The 14,731-nt window shown below is 41.1% G+C and overlaps 1 pseudogene; it reads left to right on the top strand.

Annotated features, from left to right (window-relative positions):
- The first annotated feature begins 4,453 nt into the window (after nt 1–4,453).
- Nucleotides 4,454–14,731, top strand: part of LOC122803245 — an 83,056-nt pseudogene continuing 72,778 nt past the window's right edge.

Below are 14,731 nucleotides of genomic sequence, written 5' to 3' on the forward strand. Positions count from 1 at the left end.
CCCCTGCTGCAGCTGTTTCCGCAGGATCATATTATGTAGCATAGCACATATCATGATCATTTGGGTACATGTAGTTGGTGTGTACTGCAAAGCTCCACCAGACGTGTCCAGACACCGGAACCGTGACTTGAGCAGCCCAAACACACGCTCTATGATATTACGTGTTTGTGCGTGTGCCTCATTATGGCGTTCCTGTTCAGGTGTGTGTGCATTTCTGATGGGTGTCATCAGCCACGGCTCAAGTGCATAACCTGCATCCCCCACTAGGTGTCCGCTTGGGAAGTCCCCATTGGCAAATGATTGGTACAGCTGCGTTAGATGCCAGATGTGGGAATCGTGGTAGCTCCCAGGGCAGCCAGCACACACATTCATTATTATGCCCTGGGCATCACACACGACCTGGCAGTTGATGGAGGGGTATCCCTTGCGGTTAATGTAGACTCTACCCCGCTCACCGGCTGGTGCTTTGATGCGTATGTGCGTGCAGTCTATTGCATCCAGCACCTCAGGGTATCCCGCTATTTGCTGGAAGAGACGCATATTGCTGGCCACAGCCTCACGGTCATTAGGGACATATATATGATCACTGACATGTGGTGACATGGCATCCAGGAACTGGTGCAGTACCCTGGAGGCTGATGCCTGTGATATCCCCATCATATCGCCAGTTGGTCTCTGGAAGGTACCTGTTGCTAGTATTCTTAGGCCAACACATACCTTGGTTTCCACTGGGATGGGTTCCCCTCTGTTGGTTCTGTGTGTGAGGTGTGGCCTGCACAGCTCAACAATCTGCTGCAGGAGCTCTCTGTCCACTCTATAGCGCTCTACTATCTCCAGCTCATGTAACCCATGGTAGGTGACCCTGGGCCTGTATACTCTTCTCCTTCTCCTCACTCTGGGTTGTCTGTCAGCGTCTGCATTGTCACCACCCTCAGCAATTCGCCTATGCCTGATTATAATAGCCATGGTAGCCCCTAGCATTTCTGCACTGAGTTCAGCTTTTTTTCAGTTTTCAATTCTGATAGCTCAGTTTCTGGCAGTATCTCTTGTGAGAAACAGCCTTCACTGCTCTTTGTTGTGTTTTAAGTGCTGGGCTGGGCTTCTAGTCTGCCTGTGTAATTGCCTGCTTGTAATTGTTTCCACCATTTAACTCCAGCAGTATTCCCTGGCAGTTTCCCTGTATTGTGGTTGTTTCCTGTTTCCTCTCTGTTTCCTGAGGGGGAGCAATGTGCACACCAGCTTAAACACGCTCACAGTCACTTAAACGCGCGCACACATCTCTACACCGTGTTACACGCGCGCACACATCCTTACACGGTGTTAGCTAGGCTGATTCATGCTAAAACGCGCGCACACTGCCTTACACACGTGCGCCCGCGCAAACCGTTGTAAACAGTTTGCAACACGCTCCCACATGTTGAACCTGCCTTACAGCGCCAAGACACGCGCATGCACGTATATCAAGAAACTTGGAGTGTAGGGATAGCGTATACCCTCAATTTCTTGACTTTCCTAGTGTTCTGTTGGGACACACCTCCCTCCCTGATGTCTGTCTGTCATCTGTTACCTTACATTGCCCTCCAATCTGGTACATTTCTTTCTATCCTTCACCTCCGTGATGTCACCTACCTCTTACTCTGTTCCTCCCCCTTCTCTAACTCTTACACTACTCAGAAAGTGCTCATTACCTATGTGGCAGTGTGATTCAGTATTGTAACCCTCATTTACATAGGATTGCCTAGTAATGCTTAGTTACATATCTTACACGGAGCTTCCCCCCCTTGACAACCACTAAACGGAGGCCATATTGTTTTTAGTCTGCAAGTCCCTCCATTGACATTCCATGTAATACATAAATCTCACAATTGTGGGCTTATAAGCTTCCGTTTTCAGTTTTAGGTAGCGCACCCCGTTTGCGCGGGTGTGCGCTGCAGTTAAACACAAAATCCCGTGGAAAAAAAAAGTTAAATAACTTATTTTTGCAACACTTTTTCATGCCAATGGCCACATATTTGGCCATTGGCATGCTTAATGACACATATGCACCCTTTATTTGGAGCTGACATAGCTCCGTTTTTGATTTTGCAGAAATGTACTCAGTTGTCAGCTGAGTACATTTCTGCAGCTAACACGTCCGTTACACGGACTGGTTTCTGCTTCGTGGATCGCTCAAATACCTCATTTGCATATCTTGGAGCTGCAAATGAGGTATTGAGCATTTCCACGCCCAGTCCGTGTAAGAGACGTGTTAGCTGTCTCTTACACGGAGATTTGGGCTGTTCCTGAATCGGGAGGCTTACACGGAGGCTTACACTACTCTTGAACTCCGTGTAAGCCTTCCTGAATCCGGCCCAAAAACATCAAACTGGGTAAGAGCTTTCACCAATGAGCTTCATCTGGCCATCTGACAAATATCCCAAACAGCACACTTTATATATAAATATAAATCAACTTTTCATTATCCAGTCATATTAAGACATCAATCAAGCTCACAAAAAAGTTAAAGGAGCATGGCAAACATTTTAAAACATTTCTAAAAGTGTGCATTAGTCACTGAGTACCAAAACTAAAATAAACATTAAGAATAAAAAATTGTAAACATTCGCAATAAAAAATTTTTTAAGTAAAAATACTGGAGGTAAAAACAAAATAGAGAAATGTCACACATATAAATATGAAACTAAATATATGTGCTACTTCTGTACTCTCCGCTTTTTAAGCAGTGGTTTTAATGAAGCCCTTTCATTCAATCCTTTTCCCCTATCAGCCCTAAGGGTGATAACCAGTTAGTTTCCTTACATTCTGTATGGTTCCTAATATCACCTTCCCTAACATGTGGCTCTATCACTTCCAAAACTCTAAAGTTGAACCTATGTGTTTCCCCTACCTGTATAAGGTGCTTAGAGAGAGCATTGTGCTCTGCCTTAACTCTAACAATATTAAGATGTTCTCTTATTCTATCTCTAAAGACCCTGTTAGTCTTATCCACATAAAATGAGTGACAAGACTCACACTCTGCCAAGTAGACAACATTAGGTGTCATACAGGTAGCTGTAGCATGGAAGACAAACACCCTGCCCAAATCTGGATGTAAAAAATCATTGGAGGTATTAATGAATGAACAAAAATTACACCTACCACATGGTTGTGTTGAACATTCAACTCCTGTTTCCTTCACACTCCTACCATAGCAGAGGAGTCTCTTGAAGTTCTTCCTGTTCTTATACAGGAACCTGGGTCTCTGACCCACTAGCTCACCTATTTCTTTATCAACCCTCAATATCGACCAATTCTTAGAACTTCCTACTTCAGTATGAGGTTAGTTCCTGTGATGACGAGACCAACGGTTCATCAGAAGATACTGAACAGTTGCAGCAGAACATGGATGAATTGGAGCGCGACTTCTTGAAATTAAAGAGATTACAGGCACAGCGCTATCATTTTGAAATGTGCCTCGAAAAGAAAATTGTTCCTTGTGGTTTATGTGTCCTTAATATGCCAACACAAGGAGCGCAGTGCCTGGAGTTGCTTGCTCGTCAGCGACTCAGTTTGGAGGCAAGCGCAAGTTACATGAAGCTTTTGATAGACTTTTTTAGACCTGAAGAAAACAGGTTGAGAGAAGCAATAAGAATGAAGCAGGACTTTATTGCAAATAAATATTCTGCGAACATTGTTAACCCAATATTTGAGAGTTTATTGGACAGTGTGGCAGTCTTTAAGCGTAAGCTCATGCAGCAAAAGAAAGTAAAGATATCAAGGGTTATTAACGATTTTGAAACAGGACGTGTTTATGTGGTCCAGAAATGAACATCATAATGAGCAGCGAGATAGAATAAGTGCAAGAGCTAGCACTACTACTGATGTTCCTTTTGTTGATGGTAATGTTCATGTCTCGTCTGAGAACTCGCAGAATGTGAGTGATAATGGGCTGAATGCATTACCTGTTACTGATGGTGTGGAAACATTATCAGTTAATGTTGTTGCTGGGAATTGTTTTAATAATGGGGAGGAGGTACCCTTGAATCAAAATAGAAATTTGTATCCTAATACTATTGTGAAAAAAAGCTGTTAATAATATTGTTTCACAAGAAAGAGTTGTTAGACCTAAGGTTAATAAAGTGAATGGAAGCCCTCTCAGTGGCTCACAACACATTAGTGGTGTGATAGGAGATCTTCCTTTTCCCCTACCTACCAGGATAGACAGGGGGCTGAGGCGAACAAGGTCAATGAATCGAGAGTGCCAGAAGCGCACATTTTCGGGGGAAAGGAACCCAGGTCAAACGATCAAGAAAATGTGGGGGAATGTAGGGAATCATTGATTCTGAACATTTCAACATATGAGTTATCACCTGAAGAAAGCAGGGTGTTGAATAAAGGTTTAAATTTTATCCCTTCCTGTGAGAGTAGATTACCGGATACCATTTTGGACTTGAAAGTTTTTTGTAGGAATATTATGTTACGTATGCAGTTTGGAGATAATAGTGGGCAGATCCCTCCTTTCAGGAAACTTAGCACATATGTGCCTGTTAATCACCCATTGTTAGATGCATATTTGAAGCTAACGGAAGAAGAAATATATAAGTTCTTTGATAAGAAGAGGGGTCAGAGCAGGAGATATGTTAGGAATAATTTGACCTATAGTGAGCAGGTTGCCTTGAAGAAGTTACAGGGTAATGAGAGGATCTCAATAAGGCCAGCTGATAAAGGGGGCCTTATTGTAGTTATGGACAGTGCACATTATGTTCGATCCATGGAAGAAATGTTGTGTGAACAGAAGTATTATAGCTTGTTAACGGTTACAGGAGTTCATCATATCATGGAATCTATCTCAGAAATGTTGTTAGACACTCTAAAGAGTGGGTTGATCAGAGATGACACCTATAAATATCTGAAGGTGGTTAATCCATTGATACCATTGATACAGGGCCTACCAAAAGTCCACAAACTAGTTTTGAATCCACCGATGAGACCTATTGTGGCAGGTGGAGGGTGGGTGATGGAACCACTGCCACTTTACATAGAAAAGCACTTACGATCTATTATAGATCAGAATAGAATGGTTCTTAAGGATTCCAAACAATTCCTTGTTGATTTATATGAATGTACCACTAATGTTGATAGTCTAGATGGAGTGATTTTTGTCACACTTGATGTTCAATCACTTTTTACTAATATTCCCAATTGTTTGGGTGTACAGTATCTTCATGAATATCTTAATGCCAATAGGGACTATGAACCAAGACAGATGGATCTCATATGTCACCTTTTGGAAGTAGTTCTTGAGAACAATGTGTTTACCTTCAATGGCAAAATGTATATTCAGAATGATGGCGTAGCTATGGGCACTTCGTGTGCCAATAGCTATGCCAATATGTTCTTGGCACATTGGAAGAACACTATATTGTTTGAGAAAGATGTTTATAAACAACATGTTGTTTTCTATCGACGTTTCGTAGATGATTTGTTTTTGTTGTGGAAAGGGAGTCATGAACAATTGGAATTCCACAGCATGATGAATAGTCTGACTGAATGTTTGAAATTTACAATGATGTCATCATGTGATAGAATAGAGTATTTGGACCTCTATATAGAAAGATTGGATAATGGTCTTCTTAATACTGGTGTTTTTCGAAGTCCTGTTATAGGAATTCCTTGTTAGCAAGAACGAGCATGCATCCTAGTTATATTTTTAAAAATCTGATTAAAGGTCAAGGCCTGAGGGCCTCCAGGTTAAACCCTATGATAAAAAGGGTTCCATAAAGAGATGGAGGACCTGGGAGGAAGGCTTAAAAATAGGGGGTATCGACTGGATGAGATACAGGACAACTTGTCCACCATCAGTACTTTAAGGGAGGATATAGCCCTGCCCTATTTTGGACCACATAGTAGTAGTGCTACACGATCTGTAACACAGGACCAGTCTAAGAGCTATTTAAAAGTGCCTCTTTTCTTTACTAGTGACAACAAGGAATTGGTTGAGATACTCACTAAGAATTGGTCGATATTGAGGGTTGATAAAGAAATAAGCGAGCTAGTGGGTGAGAGACCCAGGTTCCTGTATAAGAACAGGAAGAACTTGAAGAAACTCCTCTACTATGGTAGGAGTATGAAGGAAACGGAAGGAGTTGAATGTTCAACACAACCGTGTGGTAGGTGTAATTTTTGTTCATTCATTAATGCCTCCAATGATTTTTTACATCCAGATTTGGGCAGGATGTTTGTCTTCCATGCTACAGCTACCTGTATGACACCTAATGTTGTCTACTTGGAAGAGTGTGAGTCTTGTCACTCATTTTATGTGGGCAAGACTAAAAGGATCTTTAGAGATAGAATAAGAGAACATCTTTATAGTGTTAGAGTTAAGGCAGAGCACAATGCTCTCTCTAAGCACATTATACTGGTAGGGAAAGCACATAGGTTCAACTTTAGAGTTTTGGAAGTGATAGAGCCACATGTTAGGGAAGGTGATATTAGGAACCATACAGAATGTAAGGAAACTAACTGGATTATCACCCTTAGGGCTGATGGGGAAAAGGATTGAATGAGAGGGCTTCATTAAAAACACTGCTTAAAAAGTGGAGGGTACAGAAGTAACACATATATTTACGTTCATATTTATATGTGTGACATTTCTCTATTTTGTTTTTACCTCCAGCATTTTTACTTTAAAAATTTCTTATTGTGAATGTTTACAATTTTTTATTCTGAATGTTTATATTAGTTTTTATACTCAGTGACTAATGCACGCTTTTAGAAATGTTTTAAAAATGTTTGCCATGCTCCTTTAACTTTTTTGTGAGTTTGATTGATGTGTTAATATGATTGGATAATGAAAAGTTGATTTATATTTATATATAAAGTGTGCTGTTTGGGATATTTGTTAGATGGTCTGATGAAGCTCATTAGCGAAAGCGCTTACCCAGTTTGATGTTTTTATCTTTGCTAATAAATTTATGAAAAAGGAAGAAGAAGGACTGCCTGGCTGTCTCGCTGCTATATTTTATTGTGGATTATTTATTTTTTTATACCATACCACACTGTACCATAACATACCAACATCATGATCATCACCCCCCCCCCCATTTTTTCTATTTTCTTCATAAGATTGGGGTGTTATGTAAATTCTCTCCACGTCTCTCAATTCAGTGCCACTTTCCTATCTCCTTCAACAATCATGCCTGCCACAGGTCATCTGTCACATAGTCCATCCATTTTGATGGATGCTGTCATCTCCTCTTCTCTTGCCTTCTTCTTGTCAGTCCCAAACATTCCTTACCAGATTGTCTTCTGGTTTCCTGTACATGTACCTGAATCACCATAATCTGCTGTCTTTTACATTCTCTGCAAATGGAGCTACTTTGGTTTCTGCTCTAATGCCCCCATTTCATCATCTAGCCCATAGTGTGCATTCAAGCCACTTTGTCTCCATCACTGCTAGGTTTCTTATCTGCTCATAAATAGAAGTCATTCCCACCATCTTAACATAAGTACCTCATATCATCCTATATATGGTACATGACATGTCCAAAGTCCACTTCAAATCTTTGATACATTCATAACAACATAGCAGCAGTGTAAGTGGTACACCAGGTAGCTGTTGGTAATGTAAGTGGTACAGCAGGTATCCTTTGGTGATGTAAGTGGTACAGCAGATAGCTGTTGGTGATGTAAGTGGCACAGCAGGTAGCCTTTGGTGATGTAAGTGGTACAGCAGGTAGCCATTAATGATGTAAGTGGTACAGCAGGTAGCCGTTGGTGATGTTAGTGGCACAGCAGGTAGCCTTTGGTAGTGTAAGTGGTACATTAGATAGCCGTTGGTGATTTAAGTGGTACAGCAGGTAGCCTTGGTGATGCAAATGTTACAGCAGATAGCCGTTGGTGATATAAGTGGCACAGCAGGTAGCTGTTGGTGATGTAAGTGGTACAGCAGATAGCCGTTGGTGATGTTAGTGGCACAGCAGGTAGCCATTGGTAGTGTAAGTGGTACATTAGATAGCCGTTGGTGATTTAAGTGGTACAGCAGGTAGCCTTGGTGATGCAAATGTTACAGCAGATAGCCGTTGGTGATATAAGTGGCACAGCAGGTAGCTGTTGGTGATGTATGTGGTACAGCAGGTAGCCTTTGGTGATGTAAGTAGTACAGCAGAAAGATGTTGGTGATGTACGTGGTACAGCAGGTAGCCTTTGGTGATGTAAGTGGTACAGCAGATAGCCATTGGTGATGTAAGTGGTAGAGCAGGTAGCTGTTGGTGATATAAGTGGTACAGCAGGTAGCCTTTGGTGATGTAAGTGGTACAGCAGATAGCCATTGGTGATGTAAGTGGCACAGCAGGTAGCCTTTGGTGCAGAAGACTATTTTATTTCTACAGTGCAGTATATGAGGGGTGCTGCACTTCTGAGTGCATCGTCCTTTGAATGAGACGTTAAACCATGGTCCTACCTGCTTGAGATGGTGGTGGCTCAGGTGGATATAAAAGATCCCATGGCACCTATCAGAAAGAACAGCAGAAGTTCTTGATGCCCTGACCAAATTTCCCCAAGAAGTGTAAATACCACCTTGAAACTCCCCTGAAAACAGTAGGACTAACCTGGTCATCAAAGGATAAATAAATAAAATAAAATAAATTCCAGTCTTTCATACACACTGCTAGGCTTTCAAGAAAACAATTATTATTTTTCTAAATCCTTTCAGTAAATTGTTATTTCTCTAAATCCTTTCAGTGCAGTTCAAGGGAGTGGCTAAATTAAGACTTTGATTTTCTATTCTATATTATAACTTGCACCAATATAGTCATCCATTCCAGTATAACACCCTTGTACATCCACTGTGATACCTTCTAATGTCAAGGAGCACTGGTTGCAAATCAGTAACATCACTCCCTCTGTACCTTGCACCATGGAAAGTACAGCTACGTCCTCAGGATCAGTAGTCCCTTAACACTGCAGCATGCTCTTGTTCCCCTAAATTTGTCTCTTGCGGGGCTATAACAAAAGGCTCAAATGTCTTTAAATAACCCAATGCTGTAAACCTTTTAAATGAATTATCAATTCATTTGCTTTAAGACACAAACGCCACCCCCTCTTTATTTAAAAACAAATCTTCATCAGCCTCCCAGGACCAGTGTAAATCCATAGATTCATTCACATAACCGCACAGCTTAACAGGAGTCGCTGAGGGAGTGGAGTCCAGCAGCTCCTGTACAGCATGCAGTAGTGTTAGGAAACGAAGCAAATCTTTTTATCGTCATCTTTTTATCGTCGCTACTTATCGTTTTAGAAAAAGAAACCTTCCTGTAACTGATAAACAATTAGCCAGAGAACTGAGACTGTAACTAATTTGGTGATACACTTTCCACCAGCAGAAGAAATTATTTTAGTTTAAAACTTTCTAATGTAATGTGTTAGCTCCAATCACATTACACTTCTGCAACTCTGAATTTCAGCAGTGACTGCAACTTTAGGTAACTTTCAGTGGACAGAAGACTGCAGCAGCAAGATCTGTTCTGGAACTCCTTACCTTATAGTCTCAACAATGATTGAGATCAACAGATTGGTTCATAGGTTCATACGAATATACTAGGCTAATGGCCACTGGGGTCTTCATAATCCTAGTCATGCAAACCAAACATATCAAACAAGTTACTGAGAGTTAAAGGTTATTTTAAAGGGTGTGTGTTAGTTAAGGCATAATTAACAACTGCCTCTGTCCATCAGACACACAGGTGTAAGACTGGGGTCCTGATTTCCCATCCAGTGGTCTAGGCTGTCCTTGAATACAGTTAGGGAAGGGTTCTGCTTCACATGGATAGTAAGCCTATTCCAGAGAATAGGGATTCTCTGAGACACACCTCTGCCTCCAACACATGCTATTTGAGTCATAAATAAAGTTTAAATTCTCAGATCAATTAGTTTTGGTGCTGTTCATTTTGCAACCATTCAAAAGATCCATCAGAGCAGGATCCAAGGATGTCTTGTATGGCATGCATAAATGGTTTTGCAGCAATCTATAGGAAATAAGAGTACAGAACTCTGAGGCAATCTACATAGGACACTGTGTTTATGTCCTGTATTGCTTTTGTGAGGAACCTCTGTGGACATTGCAGCTGTTGAATGTGCCTGGTCAGGTACATACTGAAGGGGGCGTTATACTCAATGACAGGTCTGATGAGGGCTGAGTGCAGTCGAATGCTGACTTCCCTGGACCTTAAAGCCATGCCCTTACTTATAAATTGAGCAGCATAAAATCATTTTCTTACTAGCAGAAAAGCATATTGGCAGAAAGCCAGGTTATTATCTACACAATTCCCCAAATTCCTGACTATCACTTCTACTTCTAGGGATATTTTATTAATAGGGTAGTTTCCATGGATGGCCAACTTCCCAAAAGAAACTATTTATGCGCTTCTTGGCAGTGAGTTTTAAGCTTGGACTTTAACACCATTCATTTGTCTGTTAGACCTTGCTGTAAGAGGTTAGCATCCTGGGGGGGGGGGGGGTTCTATGATTGCTCCTAGTTTGCAGTCATCTGCAAACTATGTAAGCTAGAGGCCATGACTTCTGAAAAATAAATGCCAAATAAGAGTAGACCCAGCAGAAAGAAATAAGGGACAACACTAGTGACTGGCCTCTTTGTGGAGGTAGTCTCTCCAATCCTAATTTCCTCAGTCCTGTCGGTGAGACAGTTGCTTATTCACAGAGTTACATAAGGGTTTATGCCTAATTCCATGACTTTGGTTACAATGCCTGACTGGGATATGTTATCACATGCTTTAGCTAGGTCAAGGCAGGTAGTATGTTCCATTTTGCCCACAGTCATTGCCTTGACGACCTTCTCAAAAATGCCTACAAGGTTCAGTAGGCATGACCTTCCTTTGATGAAACCAAACTGAGTTGAGTTCAGTGTCTGAATGTTTCCTTTGTCATTGTTAATCACTTCCATGATAATTCTTTCCATGACTTCACACATGTGATTAGTCAGACTAATATGTCTGTAGTTTCCAGGGTCCATTGATGGCCTGCCCTTGTACTGACCTCTGCAGTCTTCCAATTGCATGGCACAAAGCCTGTGTAGAAGCTATGGTTAAATAGTAACTCCAGTGGCCCTAACAGATCATATTTCAGGCTATTTAAAAGGCATTCTGGGGTATTATCAGGGCCCATTAAAGCTTATTCTTGGATTCAGAGATCACATTCAAAACTTGCTCTCTGCTGATAGTTGGATGGATTATGTTAGATGGTATTCCTGGGGGGGGGGGGGGGGCAGAAGCTGGGTGTGAGAGGGAGGTAAAGTTAAAGCTGAATTTGTCAGCCAGAAGATCTGCTATATCTCCTGGTTCCATGAACATGGCTCCATTTACCAACAGTTCAGCACACTGTTGTGTGCTGCCTTTGGGAATTGAGACATAGATAAAGACGTCCTTATGGTTGTTCTTGGCCTGGGACACTATCTTAACCTCAAAATTTGTTTTGTTGGACTTGATTAGTTCTCTTAGTTGTCTATTCAGTTTGATGACAACAGTTTTTATCTTTTTTTGGTGTTACACTTACTAATTTTAGCTAGAACTTTTTTCTTTAGGTGTACAACCTGTTTAATTTTTTATTCCATGAGAGTGGTTTAGTTTTTTTTTAGTTAGTTTTGTGCTTACTTTTGGTAAGCAAAGCAGCCTCTATGCAGTCACTGATGTGGTTGTACAGAGCTTCTGTTACTAATGCTGCATAGATTACTGTGTTATCTGGGTTTGGATGGTCTTGAAATTTTGACAGGGTTGCCTCAAGCTGAATGCCAAAAAATGCATAGTCATCCCCTTTGGGAAAAACAAAGTGCCCACGAATTATCACATAGGGGGTAATCCACTAAGTGCGGAAGATGTAATTAGGAACCTAGGGACCCAGGTAGATAGCAACCTCTCCTTCGATATTCACATAGCCAAAGTGGTTAGAAATTCCTTCTATGTAGCCCACCTAATCACAAAAGGGTTCACCTCTAGATCAAGAGAGGTCATTGTGCCCCTCTACTCATCACTCATTAGACCCATAATAGAATACAGTACCCCATTTGGAATGTACCTTACTCGATACCTGCAACAGCTGGAAAGAGTACAGAAGTATCTCACCAAGAGGATCATGGGCCTCAAAGAGATGGCCTATGCAGCTCGTCTAAAAAAACTCCATCTTTACTCGGTTGCTTACCGCCTGCTCAGAGGTGATCTCTGCCTGACGTATAAGGCCATGTCCAATCCGGAATTAATGGACATGCTCCACCTCAAGAAAACCAAATCTTTTAGAGCCACCCACTCCAGTGAACTAAACCTCAGCATAACAATTAACAGGACATGCTGGAGGGATAGATTCCTGTCTCAGAGACTTCCCTTGCTCTGGAATAGAATCCCAATTTATGTTAGGCTGAGCCCCTTGCTGACTCTCTTCAAGAGAAATCTTGACGAGTGGATGGGAAATCGTAGGTTTACCCCTGGGATCACTTCAGTGGCCCTGCTAGACAGAGGCCCAGGAAACTAATTTAAAGGGGAGGCAAAAGCCAACACATTCTGGCTAGGCTTATAAATGCCCTTGGGCAGATAGCCTAGTACCTACCTATGAACCTATAAACTTAATAAAAGGTAATTTACCTTGGCGTAGTTTCTAAATGTTGGAGGTTTGCCTGGGTTACAGAACTGATTCTTTTTTCAAAGATCACTGCTTTGTGGTCTGACCTTACCTGAGAGGACACAAAACACTGGGGGTTAGGAATGCAGCATTCTCCCATATTTGTGAGTGGCAGGTCCAATATATTTGCACCTCAAGTAGGTATATGCACTAACTGGCCCAGGCTGTTTATGTTTACTAAGCCTAGGAATCTCTGCACCTGCAAATTTGGAAATGTGTGGGATTCTCAGTTTATTGAGGGATAATTAAAATCCCCCATGACTATGATATTTGGTCCAATGATGAGCATCTCCAGTAGATCTAAGTATGAGCTATGGGTTTCATGGGATATGCAGGGTGACCTACAGCTTGTTAGGATATGGTATGAGACTTACCTATAGAAATCTGGATGTGGAGGAACTCCAGTGTATTATCCTGTTTAACCAACCTACAGGTATGCTCATTACTGACGTAGATCAAGACACACCCACCTTTAGTCCTTCTCTGTGCAGTTGCTGTTTTGAATGTGTGGAAGGCACAGAAGCCTTGCACTTCTGGGGTACTCTCTGCAGCTTTAAACCATGTCTCAGTAACTGCAAAGATATCTGCATTCTCCAATGTGAGGAGATCTTGGGTGGAGTGATAGACTCCTGGCATTGAGCAGTAACACCTTCAGATTTCCTTGGGTAAATGTTGCTATATTGCAAGGTTTATCAATTTGGCATTGCCAAGAAAAGGCTCTATAGTGGAGTGCAATGTCTTAGCCAATATTCAAAAGCCTACAAGAGACAGGTGCAAGTCATCCTTGGTAAAGCAACATGGTTTCCTCCCACATTGATGAATATTCAATATCCCTAGACTGACACCAAAAAGTAAGCCAATTATTAAAGACAGTCACCTTGTGTTCATACTGTGGCATCATCCTTGGTAAAGGTGGAATACTGCTCAATGCAAGGGGCATACTAGCCTGTGACACACAGCTCAAGAGCTCCATAATGTCAGGCTTCACATAGTCTAGGAAGTACATTTCAGGTCATTTACACCTACATGGACTATGACTGAATCCAGTAGTATAGCTAGGATGGGGCAAGAAAGGCAGTTGCCCCAGGTGCAAAGTGATGGGAGGTGTGATCAGCCGTTAGAGAATGAGTAAACTGTACATCAGCACACTGACTGGAGTAAGAACATTCTCAAGCTGGGTGTTAATATACAAGCAATGCCCACTGAAAAATGAGGCCACAGCTTCACGTTAGCATATCAAGCTGCCGTGGAGCTTGGCCAGAAAAAAAAAACTGATGGCTGCTATTATTTATATTCAGTAAGCAGTGCATTTGCTGTTTAGTGAGTGTAAATATATTCTTAAAAAACTATTCCAAAAAAACACAGCTGATGTAAAACTAATAAATATATATGCATAAATAAAATTATTTTTATTTTTATTTTGTGCACATATATTTATTAGCTTTACATGAATTGTGTTTTATACTTGTGTATAAAGTTTCATTATATGTGTGTATGCCTTTAAATATTTTCTGACTGGTGATTTGTTTGTTGGGCGGAGTATTTTGTATTTAATTGAGCTCACATGAATGGTGTAATATATCTGAAGAAGCAGTTTACTGCAAAACTGCTTATGTCTGTTTGCCTATAATAAATAAGGGTTTATTCGTTATTCTGGATCATTTTGCTGTTCCTGAGTCCATCTTTTTTTTTGGAATAGTTCATTTGTGTTTTTATGGACTTGGGTTCTGGTTTCTGCCGGTGGTTTTGTTCATTCTTAATATTTAAAAAAAAAAGAAAACTAGAAAACAAAAGTGTGTGTGTTTGTTTATGCCCATGTGTGTGAGCAGTTATTTTACACTTGCTAAACAGTGCTTTTGCTGTTTAGCAAGAACAGAAGAAAGTGTTTGGGTGTATGTTTCTGTGTGTGTGAATGTGTGCATAAAAGTGAGGTGTGTTTGAGTGAGATAGAGAGAGAGAGAGAGAGAGAGAGAGAGAAGAGTGCAAGTGATCAAGTAACAGCAGCATTGAGGAGGTTTACATACATCTCACCTCTTAGATCAAGTTAACTGGCTAAAACCTAAAATAA

This window comes from Protopterus annectens, chromosome 5.part1, assembly GCF_019279795.1.
Source record: "Protopterus annectens isolate FY-2018-M chromosome 5.part1, PAN1.0, whole genome shotgun sequence".
Taxonomy (NCBI): domain Eukaryota; kingdom Metazoa; phylum Chordata; order Ceratodontiformes; family Protopteridae; genus Protopterus; species Protopterus annectens.